Source organism: Anomaloglossus baeobatrachus, chromosome 10 (genome assembly GCF_048569485.1).
Source record: "Anomaloglossus baeobatrachus isolate aAnoBae1 chromosome 10, aAnoBae1.hap1, whole genome shotgun sequence".
Classification (NCBI taxonomy): domain Eukaryota; kingdom Metazoa; phylum Chordata; class Amphibia; order Anura; family Aromobatidae; genus Anomaloglossus; species Anomaloglossus baeobatrachus.
The window spans coordinates 102321364-102335960 of NC_134362.1; positions in this window are offsets into that span (position 1 = coordinate 102321364).

Here is a 14597-nt window from a genome sequence, read left to right on the forward strand (position 1 = left end):
GCCGATCCACCGAACTGTCGACTGCGCACAATCCAGACCTAGTTGCTGACCGTTGACCTCACCCCAACGGGCACCCCAAAAGACAAAGGAATGCCCCAAAATCCATATCAGGCACATCCCCACAACAAAGTGAAACAAAAACGAAAACAGAATAACATTATCACATCAATAGAACAAACTCATAATTACCACCTCTGCATCCGTCTTTTTTTTTTTTTTATATATATATATATATATATATATATATATATATATAACAATTCAAAACTGTCAGACCACATTCACCCAACCCAAAATTACCCTAATGCTACAACAACTGCGGTCTCACATACCGCCGAAAACACGAGTATTCCCACCTGCCAATGCGCTTTACCACCTCATCTCCAAGCCCCCAATGAGACGCCTCCGTAGCTGCACCAATCCGGAAGGAATGCGACCCAAAATCCTCCGGGCGCTCCCCCACGCTCCGTAAACTTTTCCGCAGAACCGCCACAAACTGAAATCTCGACAAAAAAGACCCATCCATATGCCGCAAGAACGGGCCCGGTAGGCCCCCCCCTCAAAGCCAAAAATCTCTCCACCAAATGCATCGGGCACAATTCCTCCCCCTGGAACCACATATAACACAACCCACCTACCACGACCCAATTGATCTGTCTTTGAACGACGAATGCAGCACTCCACCTGACTACCGCCCACACACACGTCCTCAAGCATCAAACCGCCACCCTTCACCCTGGAGGGGCTTACCAGCTCTCCGATCCAGAAAGCCCCATAAAAAGCAAGGCTGAAACCCGTCATAAACAAAAACCTCTCATAAGCCGACACACAAATGCTACTCAGGCCACCCACCAACCGTCTCAACAAACCAAACAATATAGGACGGCTCTCGTCCCTTTCCTGTACCCCGCTGCGAAAACCCCGCAAAGCCTGCCTAACTCGAAAATCCTGAGAAGCATCCCGCTCCCCTCTCATTTTAAACCAAAACGCCACTGCCGCCACTCGATGAGCCACGGCCGACGCCGATCGTCCGACTGAAAAATCAGTACTCACCACCGACAATAAACCCACCAAATGATCCACTCTTTCCCCTTCAAACATCGATTCCAACAACTCATCCCACTCAGCCCACTCCTTGGCATACCGGCACCAAGTCACCTCGGTCACCGAATTCCAGATCAAATCCGAGATCACAGCCTCACCAGATTCCACAATTCCTCGGGACACTCCACTCCGACTTCGTCCGCCCATGGCAACAGCGCCCGAAACCTGCTGAACTGAAAACGAGACAAAGCGTCAGCCACCCCATTGTCAACTCCAGGAACATGCCTCGCCACCACCTGTACATTTTGCTGCAGACACCTCAACACCAAATGCTGCAAATATACCACTACCGGCTCTGACTTAGCAGATAAGTTGTTAATAGGATGCAGCACTGCCTGGTTATCGCAATGGAAGCATATCTTCCTCCCGGCAAAGTGCGACCCCCATAACTCCACCGCCACTACGATGGGAAATAGTTCCAACAGAGCCAAATTCCTAACCAGCCCACTCTCACGCCACACCTCTGGCCACTGACCCGCACACAAGTGACCCCGAAAAATCGCCCCAAACCCGGCCGACCCAGCCACATCCGTGAACAGCTGTAATGCCCCGTTAGACGCCACCTTCTCCATGGCCAACACCCAGCCATTAAAACACTGCAAAAAATGATCCCATACCATAAGATCGTCCTTGATTGCCTTCGTGTTTTGCATAAAATGAGCCGGCGACCTCACACCTGCTGTAGCCGTTGCCAACCGCCTCGCAAATACTCTCCCCATCGGCACAATTCTGCAAGCGAAATTCAATTTACCCAGCAAGGACTGCACCACTTTAAGCCGCACCTTCTTTGCCGCTTTTACCCCTTTCACCGCAGCCCTCAAATCACGAACATTCTCCTCCGGTAACCTACATTCTATAGCAATGGAATCAATCTCAATCCCCAGAAAACGCATTACTGGCGCCGGGCCTTCCGTCTTGTCCGGTGCCAAAGGAATTCCGAAGCTGCACGCAATTTTCTGCAACACAAATAGCAACCCCGCACAAACCATCGAACCCGCCAGCCCGACACAAAAGAAATTGTCCAAATAATGTATAATGTACGTAAGCCCGGATACATCCCGCACCACCCACTCTACAAACAAACTAAACGCCTCAACATAAGAACATGAAATTGAACAACCCATTGGCAAACAACGATCAACATAATAACTGCCATCCCACCAGCAACCTAACAAATGCTGACTATCTGGATGAACCGGTAACAACCGAAATTCCGCCTCTACATCTGCCTTTGCCATCAATGCACCCCGACCCGCTGCCCTGACCAGTTCCAACGCCTTGTCGAACGACACATAATACACCGCCGACAGCTCTGGCGCAATGCCTTCATTTACCGACAACCCCTCCGGGTAAGACAAATGATGAATGAGCCGAAATTTGTTCCGGTCTTTCTTCGGCACAACACCCAGCGGCCAAACCACCAAATTCAAACACGGCGGGGCATCATAAGGACCGCCCATCCTTCCCAAATCCACCTCCTTTTTCAGCTTCTCATCCACCACCTCTGCATGTTCCCTAGCAGAACGCAAATTTCGGTACGGCGGGACCGATGAACTAACAACCGACGGGATACAAAAACCGTCAGAAAAACCAAACCATAACAACGCCGCAGCCTCATCGTCTGGATACCTATTTAAAAACGGAACCATCACTTCTACTTTCACCGGCGTCGTCCTTCTTACCAGCCCTGTCACCAGCCTTTCCTTTCCCTTTTTTAAAACATTTGGACAGACTATGTCCTCCCCCACATCCTGAGCATTCATGCTTAAAGCGGCAGGCCGCTCCAAACCTGCACTGCCCTTCATTATATTGCCAACAGAAACCTTTCTTCTGGTTTGCCGGGGACCCGGCGCCCGGTCCCCTGGCTCCCCCCCGAAAGGGCTGAGTGGGCACCGACATCAGCCGCATCCATAAGGAGATATCCATATGGTCCCACCGCATACCCAGCCGCAACGCCTTCCTCTGCCTAAATTGCTCGTCGTAATGCAGCCACACCAACCCACCGTAAACCCGATAGGCCTCCCCTATCGCATCCATATAACCGAACAAAGCTGAACAATGCTCCAGCAACGCTTGCCAATATCGCAAATGCCTGCAACCAGTTTGCAAAAGTCCGAGGAATAAGCCTATAATGGCGGTTTTCCTCCTCGTCCTTCTCTTTTTTGGAGTCACTCGGTTTAACCCTATCTAGATTAAATTTTTCCAGGGAAAGCAGAGAAAATATCTCAACATATTCCCCTTTACAAATTTTTACCACACCTCTTTCTTTAAATGTGCGCCCAGCGGGCCCTCAAAACAAACATAAACCTTGCTTCTTGCCCTATCATCTAGGTGCACCACTTCGTCTTCCTTCTCCTTTTCCTTCTCCTTTTTACCCCCCGCCGCACCCCCTACCTCACCCGCCCCGTCCCCCTCCGCCGTCGCGGCATCCCGGGCCGCCGTCCCCAACCACTCCCTCCCCAGAACACCATGCCAGCGCAACCCCTGCCGACACTGCGGCCGTCTCACCCAACCGCGGCTCGGCGTCCCCTGGAACTGCCGCCTCGCTGTCCTCCGTCTGGCGTCCATCCGATTCATCTGAGAGACCGACATCCTCTTCTTCCTCCTCGCTGCTGACCTCCTCTTCCATCTGACATCCGAGAGGCGCCGCCGCAGCGCCTCCCCCACCGCAGCCGCCGGACCGGGCCGTCGCGTGGGCAGAGCCGTCCCGGCTCCGTCTCTTGCCCCGAGGAGACAGCCCAGGAGACCGTCCTGTCCCCCGCGCCGGCACCCCGTGTCTCAACCTCTTCCGCCCGCCCCCGCCCCCTTGCAGATTGCCAGGGGGCTCCGGACGCAGACGTACAGACGCCCGGCTCTGGGTCCCAGCCGTCGCCGCCTTCGGCCCTCCAGGGCCACCGCAGGCCTCCTGCCGCTGGATCCTCCTGCTGCCACGGTTGACCGCCACTACCGGGGGCAGCACAGCGGACCTGAGTGACCGGGCGGTCGCCGCAGGGCTCCCGCCGTCACTCCCACTCACTGCCGCACCAGGGTCAGGCACCAAAGACCTTCCCCTGGCGCCAGACCTACCGCCGTCTGCAGCCCTGTGGTCCCCCGCTGACTGCAGGGGGATCTGCTGGTTTCTTTCAGCCGCCGAGCACACTCCCAACCAGGAACCGCTGCAGTCTCTGTAAATCCAGCCCGGAGGTCAGGACCGGAAGTAGGCCCCGTGCTGGCCACTCCCACCTCCCGACCACCGCGGCTGGAGCACGGATTCCTCCCGCCGCCGGCCGGCACAACAGCCAGACACCGCTGCTGCTCGGCCTGCTGCGGAGGGTCCCTCGAGGGGCTATGTCCTCTCCTCCTCGCCACCCCCGCACCTGGGGAATACCTGCGGGGGGGCCGTGACTGCCGTCTGCCGCTGCTGGGGTAGCAAGGAGCAAGCACCAACGGGTTAACCCCGGCAGCCCTGATGTGGGACTGCAATGCCAGGGGCCCATCCACTGCTACCGCTGCCCGGATAATCCGCTGCATCTCCTGGAATCCACGTGATGATCGTTCGGCGTCTGGAAATCAAGAGGAGGTAACTCCTTCCTGCACCCAGACTAACCCTCTCCCTACTACTCCTCTTCCTCCCCAGCTAAACCACCCACTAATGCCATATTTGGCATCCCTGCACATACTGACCCTATTAACCCCATCACTCCCTCACCTCCCCCTTGGTCATGTCGTCCCTCTACCACAGGGGTTCCATGGCTTTCTGACCCTCCCTTGCCCTCTACTTCCTCCTCCACCTTTCTTGCTTATGTCTGTCAGTTTTGGGTATGTTACTTTCACAATCACAGCCTTATGCCATCTGTGCCAGCTTGCATGAGTGCACAAAGTATGATTACTAGTACTGGTCGTACAACCCTAGATAGGAATGCAAACTCTTTCTCTTCAGGTCAGGTCATTCTAATGGAAGGATTAGTCAGATCATATATTATAATAACATGGTAAGGACTGAAATTTTTGGAGGCGGGGGTGTTTATCAAAATATATTTGAATCCTTTCCATAATGTGTATGGTATAACAATAATTAGTAATTTCTGCCAAAAATGGCTGTAACGTGGCTCAGTGTGGTAGCCGCATGTGAAGTACTCACTTTCTTGCCACAGAAATAAGGGGTTCCTGTGTGTGTGTGTGTGTGTGTGTGTGTGTGTGTGTGTGTGTGTGTGTGTATTGTTCTTACCATTGACACCTTCACATTTAGGCCTGATGTGCACTATATGGCATCTGACCCCTTTATCCCCTGGATAAAGAAAAAAGACAAGTCGGTAAAAACTAAATTTTCTTTACTTGGCAATAAACTCAGGTATACAGGACAGCAGGCATTGTACTTTAAGTCTAAAAAAGAGATAACTTCTAAATAGAAAGAGTGTCCAGCAATAAGACAACTGCCATTATAACAGCATGAACAAGAAGCTGGGATGCAGGTTTAAAAGCGGTGTGCCACGAGGAGGTGGTACCAGAGGCCCTCGGTGGAGAATGGTGCAGAGGGTAACGGCTGTACGGGGTTACCCGGTTCATCTGAAGGACTGAAAGCAGCTGCACCCGTCACCATGGAAAACTACAGGGAACTCAGGACAGTGCAGCACCGTGAGTGAAGGTGGCAGTGGGGATCCGGGTGGTTGGGGTGGCGGGTTGAGGGAAGGAAATCTGCAAGAGGAGGTTGCCCCAGCAGCTGTTGCTTAATGTTGTTGTTTCTGCCCAGACTTCAACTCCGTCACGGAACCCAAGTAGGAAGCAGCGTGTTTAGGTTGTTTGGGTGGCAGGTTGAAGGGATCCAGAACACAGGGAATGTGGATTCCATGAGTTTCCTTAAGAATATGCCTCCCCTATGTGGGATGAACTGTCATTAAAATGTTACCCCTTTTTCTCCTTACAAGAGCAGTTTTAATAAACCTCAGTGTGCCCTGTAGCTCGGGGACGAGCTACGTTTAACCAAGGGGAAATGTGACGCCCCTGCACTAGTCAGGGTGTTGCAGGGAACTGCACTCCTGTCCTTATAGTGCAGAACCCACCCTCCTTGGTTCCAGGTTCCACCCAGTGGTATTGCTAACGACTGCATGCAAATCCCAATCCACACTCACACCAGTACAGGACAGACAAACCAGTGGGTAGGTCTATAGAGGAAAGGGCCATCCATCACAGGGTTAAGCAGACTGGTGGGAGGTGACAAGTCCGTCGGCTCCAGGGGAGCAAAGGGAAAGGAAGGGAAGTGGAAACTCTCCAAGGGGAGAGGGAACCGGTAGTTGGAGCCCCCAGGAAAAGTGAAGTACTGGCCCTCAGAGTGTGAGGGGCCAAGGAGTCGAAGCTCCCAAGAGGCTGGGCTAAATTTGGACACAGCACAGCAATACTATTGGGAGCGTATACCTGGACGTGCTCTCCTTCCTAAGCCGCAGTGGTGCACTGAGACTTTTGGTTCACCTGCAGCCTGCGTGTGTAATGATTTTACAAAACATCATCCAGCACCATGATAACCGGCCTGAGTGAGTACATGGTCATTCCCTGCTTCCAGCAGCCCTGAGCTCCCCTGCACCCCACTATCCAGAGACCCGGGGCCTTCCCCTACCGGTGGAGGGTGACGACATCTAGCTGCCCCCATTCGATCACCCCAGGTACTCGCAACGGCAGCGGCGGTACTCCCATGCACCATGGGTGGCGTCACAAACTATATACCAAATCCTCTGTAAATACTCCCTTTTACATTTGAGTGTGGCCCCTAAGCCCCCGGGTCAGGAGACCCTCGAGCCACGAACGGACACCACCCCTGGATCTGAGCAGTTTGATCCACTGCTGGGGCGGCACACATGCACATAACAGTGGTATGTTAAAGGAGAATCGAGCAACTGTGGCATCAGCATACCCTGGTGTGCAATGTGCCAAGGAACTGAATAGAATGCATCAAAGAAAAAACTCATGGACAAGCCATGATAAAGGAAATTACCTGGACAGAGAGGACCTGTGGACACATGTAACGCCAACCCCGATGCACATGTTTTGGCGTCACCTTCATCACTCTGTTTTATCACAATTCAGATTACATCAATTTTATTGGTGTCTTCAGGGAGCAACATAACAGCCCGTCCACCTCATTACATGGCCCTGGAAGACTACTTAGACAGAAAAAGTATTTTGTCATGATATTTAATTTATGTCTCACTTTAAAGCCTCCAGAAAAGCAGGTACACTACTAAATACATGCTTATTTTTATTTATTCACAAATAAAACCACTGACACTTCATTCTGGTAGTTATAATTTCTCAACAGGTGAGAAGCCAGATGTTGAGGACCGTTGGTGTAGACCATGTAAATCTCAACTAAAGTGGACCTGCCAATAATGGCAGGATTGGATTAGGCTTCAATATAATCTGCATAGGTTCTCTCAACCTTCCCCTCTGGGTTACCAACTGTCCAGAAATTTCATGGCAGTCTGTGAAATTCAGGCATTTTTAAGGCTTCCGTGATTTTTTTGAAGAACAACGTTACATTAAGCATATTATTGTGACTGTAATTATCATTTTACAATTCCCAGTGAATGCAGCCAATATTTTCATATTAGAATTATGTGATGTAGACATGTATCGCTTATAATCATATTGATTTATTATGCTTTTACAATGTGTCCGCAAAAAATATTGTCTGTCTGTGATTTTTTTGTTAGGTCGTCAAGAAGAATTAAAAAGTCAAGTTGGCAACCCTGCCTCCCCTGACAGGTTATTTTGGGAAAAGAAGAATCCAGACTGTTAGATTTCCAATATCCTATCCTTTTGTTCTCCGGCAGAGAACTGGGGTATCTGGTAGTGGCTCTCATAGAGAACAGAAGAGCACACGTCCGATTGAAGAGTTCCTGTATATTGGGTAGCTGAAGAGTTGTTCGACCGAGAGCTATATACAGTAATTCATATTGTGGTCTATACTACCTATGGTTCCATGCTAAAAAGTTGTAGGGACTTGGCTTTTCTACATACAGGCTGTATGAATATGGCTCTTCTGCATGCATGATGGTGTGTAGAAATTAAAGGGAATCTGTCAAGATGATTTACCTCTATAGTGTATTACTATATAAGCACTTTTTAAGGTTGCAAACATTTTTTAAATGATTACTTTATTACAACTAACTACAGTCTAACTACAGTCTGTAAAAAATAATATTAAAGCCTGGTGTGCTGGTACCCGGACTAGTCCAGCACTCATCCCTCCACTTCACTGTTGTGATTGACAAATCACTATGAGCAGGGAGGAGAGGATGTCTCTCTTCTCCTTCTTTATGTTTGGTTTGTCCATCAGGCCAGAGTGGGCATGATACCAGTGAACTGGAGGGATGAGTGATGGCACTGCTGGCTGGACTAGTCCAGGTACAAGCACACTAGAATTTAACATTATTTTTTACAAAGACTGCAATTAGACTGTAGTTGGTTGTAATAAAGGCATGATTGTACTGCAGATAATACATTACGGATCCCCGTACCTTCTTTCTATCGCCCAATTCGTTATTAGCTTAATTTTAATGAGGTTTTCTAAACCAAACAACCCAATTTATCACATTATTGTGACAAGATTATCCCTTGAAATATCTGGGAACACATTAACTGGATACTTCATTTCCAGAGTACATTATATGAGCAGATTCATATCATTTCTATCTCTCCATAAGCACAATAAAGTTGCTTCCGACATTAATATTAAAATAAAACTGAGAACATCAGCAGAATATCCAGGAATGAAATACAGAAATCTATACAAAATGCATGAGGGGCAGCGTGAGAAATAGGCATCAAATTATTTTATGGAGATTACATGTGTTTTTCTTTGTGGGAAACAATAAAAGAGATATGCATGGGATTGGATCTGTAGGAAGAGCATGCAGAGCAAGATCTAGTGCTGGGGTCTCCATCACCATAGGACGACTGTGATATTAACCATTGCAAACCTTCCAATGTCTTACACACAGCGAAAGGCAAAGTAAAGAATCTTGTCCTCAAGGGAAGCTGAGCTACAATTAGGAGGCCTGAGAAAATGAATTATCAGACTTTTTAAAGCTTTCCTTTGGGTCAGGCAGCACCATCTATCTGGTAAAAAATTAACATACATGGCTTCATTTACACATCCATAGTATTAAATGTTCATTAATTAAATAGTGGAAATAATGATGCTACTTTTTACTTATCATTAGTTGTAATGGTATGAGTTATAAATAGCAGGGATAGTGGTGGTGGGGGTGCCTAGGGCCCATCTGTAGGACTGACACTTATGCCTCATTCAGATGTCCATTTTTCTCGTATATGTTTTCTGTCTGTGATTTTCCAGGATACAACAAGTAGCCATTGTAGTCTATAGGGCTGTTCACATATCTGTGTTTTTTGGAGGGGACGGAATATCTGAAAAAAAATTAGAGTGTCATGTCTGCTTTTGGTCCAGGTCATGGATCAAAATTACCCATACCAGTCTATGGGGCTAAGCAAATCATGGCCAACACATGCATGGCATCAATGTGTAGCATTTGTGCTGTCTATTATTACCATTGTAAGGTATAGAAGAAGGATTGTAATTTATTTATTTGTGTCTCATACGTGAACTGATGTCTGAATAAGGCCCAAATATTTATGCAAATATCACCTGTTTGTAATTATCTAAAAGTACGGAGTAATAAAGTGTAATGTCCAATGTGTAAAGCTCTGTATACACAAGAAGACCAGCGTCACTAAACATTTGTCTATTTTTACAGACAGACAATTCTTCAGATATACACAGCTCGATCTTCAATAGATCGTTCACTGTGCATAGGCTGCCATTGTTTTTGGCAGCACATGTCTTGTTTACATAGGACAATGTGCAGCCAAGGCCCATGATATTTTGGGCAAACGAAAAGATCATTTCACCTCTATGTACAAGAAAATAGCCATGACTAAGAAAAGAGATGATACCGTGCAGAGACTAAAAGTGGCCGCCAGTTACCGAAAAACATTGCAATATATATTTACTGACTAACACAACAATATTTCTAAAATAGTCTTGTTATACCACAAATTTACAATATCATCAAACTTTGACTAAATACTAACCACAGTATTTTACTATATAAATATGCCCTACACTGACTGCACAAATCAAACAAAGCCATAAAATGCCTAAATGATATGAACATACATTGGATTAATAATAATTCAATTTGTTTCCACCTGCCCCCAAAAAAAACATACAGTCATGGCCAAAAGTGTTGGCACCCTTGAAATTGATCGAGAAAATTAAGTATTTCTCCCAGAAAATCATTGCAATTACACATTTTTTCTTATACACATGTTTACTTCCTTTGTATGTATTTGAGCAACACAAAAAACGAACAAAAAAGGCAAATTGGATATAGTTTCACAAAACCCCAAAAATATCGAAGAAATTTTTTTTGGCACCTTTCCAAAATTTAAGTAATCATCTTTGTTTCAGGCATGTGATGCTCATTCGAACCCACCTGTGCCAAGTAACAGGTGTGGGCAATATGAAAATCCCATTTGAAACCAGATAAAATGGGGAGAAGTTGACTTAATCTTTCCATGGTTTGTCTGTGTGTGTGTGCCACACTAAGCATGGAGAATAGAAAGAGAAGAAGAGGACTGTCTGATGACTTGAGTACCAAATTGTTCAAAAATATCAACAATCTCAAGTTTACAAGACAATCTCAAGAGATCTTGATGTTCCTTTGTCCACATTGCACAACATAATCAAGACATTTACAACCCATGCCACTGTAGTTAAACTCCCAGGAGATGGACGGCAGACAAAAATTAATGAAAGATTGCAATGCAGGATAGTCCAGATGATAGATAAGTAGACCCAATCAAGTTCTAAACAAAGTCAAGCTGTCCTGTAGGCTCAGGGTGCATCAGTGTCAGAGAAAACTATCCATTGACATATGAATTAAATGAAACCCTATGGCAGGAAATCCAGGAGCACACCACAGCTGGCATAGAGACATAAATAGCTAGACTGTAGTTTGTCAAATTGTATATGAGTAAGCCAAAATCCTCCTGGGAAAGCAACTTGTGGACAGATGAGACCAAGATAGAGTTTTTTGGAAAAGCACATTATTCTTCTGTTTACCAAAAATGGAATTAAATCTACAAAGAACACAATACCTACAGTCAAATATGGTGTTTTGCAGTTGTTATGGTGGCTCTGGCACTGGGTGCATTGATGGTGTGCAAGGCATCATGAAATCTGAAGAATACCAACAGATTTTGGGTCGCGATGCTATCACTGCATTTGTTTATTTCACTGAGAAAGATGCTAGTCCAGCATTGAAACGCTTTCTGGAAATAAAAACATTCAATTCATCTTGGTCCTAAGGATTCTTCATTACAGCAGTGAACACAGCCTAAAATCGTGATATCGCCTGACAGGGCCGGATTAAGGTTGGTGGGGGCCCCTGGGCAGAAAATCTGGTGGGGGCCCCATAAACGTTAACATTTTTAGCCATAACAGTAGAGCGCGAACTGTAGCATTTAGATATAAATCCAATGAGCATGTGTCTTATCCTGTTCTGCCACATTCAGATTTCCAGTACTACAATACAGATACAGTCCAGGATAACTCACAGCTGTCCACTTACACACAGAAAGATCGAGGATCGCGCTGTTCCCTGCCGCCATCGGTGGCCCCTTGACACGATCACGGGAAGTCGATGGTTGCTATGGTAGCGGCGGGCCATGTAATGACCCCTGTTGCTATCGTGACATTTTCCGTCACAGTCGATAGAGCGCCGACTCACACAGGAATGCTGTATTTCTGCTAATCAGAGCTGTACAGCTCTGATCAACAGGGATGCACAAGCGATCAGACTGCTGATCCTTATAGCTCTCAAGGGGATTAGTAAAAAAAATACAAAATGTAAAAAAATAAATAAAAAGTTCAAATCATGCCTCATTCGCCCCACTGAAAATAAAACAGTTAAAAAAATATACACATATTTGATATCTCAGAGTTCAGAAGTGCCCGATCAATAAAAATATAAAATCAATTAATCAGATCGGTAAATGGTGTAGCGAGAAAAAAATCCAAATGCCAAAATTACGTTTTTGGGCAGCCACAAAATTTTTTAAAAAGATCCAATAACGGGCGATCAAAAAGTAGCAACTTCATAAAAATTGTATAATTGAAAACACCAGCTCAAGACGCAAAAATATTAGCAGTCACTGGGCCTCACATCCCAAAAAATTAGAACACTTCGGGTTTCAAAAAATGGCACCAAAAGCACAATTCTTTTTTTTAACAAACTTCTGAATATTTTTTAACCCCTTAGATAAAAGTAAGAGTATACCTGTTTGGTATCTATGAACTCGGCATCATACTGACATGGTAGTTTTACAATATAGTGAACATGGTGAATAAAATAACCCAAAAACAATCGTGCAATTGCACTTTTTTTGCAATTTTATCGCACTTGGATTTTGTTCCCTGTTTCCTAGTACAATATATGGTAAAACTGATGATTTCACTCAAAAGTACAATTTGTTACGCAAAAAAATAAGCCCTTATATGGCAAGATTGACGGAAAAATAAAAAAGTTAGGGCTCTCAGAAGAAGGGGAGAAAAAAAAAAACAACCAAAAAAAAACGGAAAATCGGGGTGAAGGAGTTAAATTTTGAGTACTATAATACTATGACAAAATTTTATGAAGTCAATATGAATAACAAAACTGATAGCTGTCAGTGAATGGCACTCAGCAATACGTCTGGCACATATACATGGAAAGAACACATTAAACTCCGGGGGGGCATCAATTTACTGCAAGGGGTGTATGTAATTATACTCCAGGAGGCGGTTATATATCACAATAAGGTAGTGTATGAATATACTCAAAAAGGGGATAAAGATTATACAGTAGTGAAAGGGATGGGGGACATTATTCTATGATTATACTCCACTCTAGGGAGGGGGCGTGATTTTATGATTATACTCCATTAGTGAGGTGTTTTACTCTATTATATTCCAGGGGAAGGGGGGGCATTATTTTATGATTGCTCTCCAGGTGAGGGGAGTGTTATCCTATGATTATACTCCAGTGGGGGAGGGGCATTATTATAAGATTACAATCTACGTGGGGGGCATTATTATATGATTATAATCTCTGTGGGGGCGTTATGCTATGATTATATATTAGTGTGGGGAGGGTGTTATTGTATAATTATACTCCAGTGGGGGAGGGGGCATTATTATAAGATTACAATCTAGTGGGGGAGGGGGCATTATTATATGATTACAATCTAGTGGAGGAGGGGGCATTATTATATGATTACAATCTAGTGGGGGAGGGGGCATTATTATATGATTATACTCCAGTGGGGGAGGGGGCATTATTATATGATTACAATCTAGTGCGGGAGGGGGCATTATTATATGATTACAATCTAGTGGGGGAGGGGGCATTATTATATGATTACAATCTAGTGGGGGAGGGGGCATTATTAAATGATTACAATCTAGTGGGGGAGGGGGCATTATTATATGATTATATTCCAGTGGGGGAGGGGGCATTATTATATGATTATACTCCAGTGAGGGAGGGGGCATTATTATATGATTACAATCTAGTGGGGGAGGGGGCATTATTATATGATTACAATCTAGTGGGGGAGGGGGCATTATTATATGATTACAATCTAGTGGGGGAGGGGGCATTATTATATGATTATACTCCAGTGGGGGAGGGGGCATTATTATATGATTACAATCTAGTGGGGGAGGGGGCATTATTATATGATTACAATCTAGTGGGGGAGGGGGCATTATTATATGATTATATTCCAGTGGGGGAGGGGGCATTATTATATGATTACAATCTAGTGGGGGAGGGGGCATTATTATATGATTATACTCCAGTGGGGGAGGGGGCATTATTATATGATTACAATCTAGTGGGGGAGGGGGCGTTATTATATGATTACAATCTAGTGGGGGAGGGGGCATTATTATATGATTATACTCCAGTGGGGGAGGGGGCATTATTATATGATTATACTCCAGTGGGGGAGGGGGCATTATTATATGATTATACTCCAGTGGGGGAGGGGGCATTATTATATGATTACAATCTAGTGGGGGAGGGGGCATTATTATATGATTATAATCTAGGGAAGGGGCTTAAATTCTGATTATATGAAAAGGGAATAGTGTAATTAAGGAGGTGTAGGTAGGTTTAAACAATGATGGGTGTCAGGGACTATACTGCAATGTAGCGCCTATGTAGGTCGTTCATACACACTTCACCTCATGCAGTAAAATGACCCCCCCCCCAAACTCCAGGAACAAAATATACACCACTTGAAATAAAATGTCCCTGTCTCCATCTTTCATGCACAGCTATATACAGTTATTCCCCCTTACTGATCGCTCTGTTTTGGAGTTACTTGGAGAGGACTGTAGCTCCCTCTACACCCCCCTCCCCCTGCCCTGCTGAGTGACCTTACTCTCACAGCTG